Below are 1,025 nucleotides of genomic sequence, written 5' to 3' on the forward strand. Positions count from 1 at the left end.
TCTAAACCAGGTTCAACTGAACCAGGTTTATCTGAACCAGGTTTAACTGAACCAGGATTAACTGAACCAGGTTTACCTGAACCAGGTTTATCTAAACCAGGTTCAACTGAACCAGGTTTATCTGAACCAGGTTTAACTGAACCAGATTTATCCAAACTAGGTTTACCGGAACCAGGTTTATTTAAACCAGGTTTATCTGAACCAGGATTAACTGAACCAGGTTTACCTGAACCAGGTTTACCTGAACCAGGTCTATCTGAACCAGGTTTACCTGAACCAGGCTTACCTCTGATGCTCAGAGACGGTCTGTCCTGATGTGATTCTGAATCAGGACACCTGTCTGAGCCTCTTCCCCTGATCTTACCTGTGGCTCCGCCCCTCTCCTCCAGGTGCACTCTCAGTCTGGTTCCTGCACTTTACAGGTGTTTCCAGGTGTTTCCTCTGAGGTCAGGCAGGTCAGAACTCACCTGGAATACACAACACACCTGGCTGGACCAAAGGTCTGCCTTGATCCGTCTCACACCTGGAGAAGACATGTCCTGTTGGACCAGCTGACCCGGACCTGCAGGTGGTTCTGTTGGACCTGCAGGTGGTTCTGTTGGACCTGCAGGTGGTTCTGTTGGACCTGCAGGTGGTCCTGTTGGACCTGCAGGTGGTTCTGTTGGACCTGCAGGTGGTTCTGTTGGACCTGCAGGTGGTTCTGTTGGACCTGCAGGTGGTCCTGTTGGACCTGCAGGTGGTTCTGTTGGACCTGCAGGTGGTTCTGTTGGACCTGCAGGTGGTTCTGTTGGACCTGCAGGTGGTCCTGTTGGACCTGCAGGTGGTTCTGTTGGACCTGCAGGTGGTTCTGTTGGACCTGCAGGTGGTTCTGTTGGACCTGCAGGTGGTCCTGTTGGACCTGCAGGTGGTTCTGTTGGACCTGCAGGTGGTTCTGTTGGACCTGCAGGTGGTTCTGTTGGACCTGCAGGTGGTCCTGTTGGACCTGCAGGTGGTTCTGTTGGACCTGCAGGTGGTTCTGTTGGACC

Source organism: Austrofundulus limnaeus, unplaced genomic scaffold (assembly GCF_001266775.1).
Source record: "Austrofundulus limnaeus strain Quisiro unplaced genomic scaffold, Austrofundulus_limnaeus-1.0 Scaffold2636, whole genome shotgun sequence".
NCBI lineage: Eukaryota > Metazoa > Chordata > Actinopteri > Cyprinodontiformes > Rivulidae > Austrofundulus > Austrofundulus limnaeus.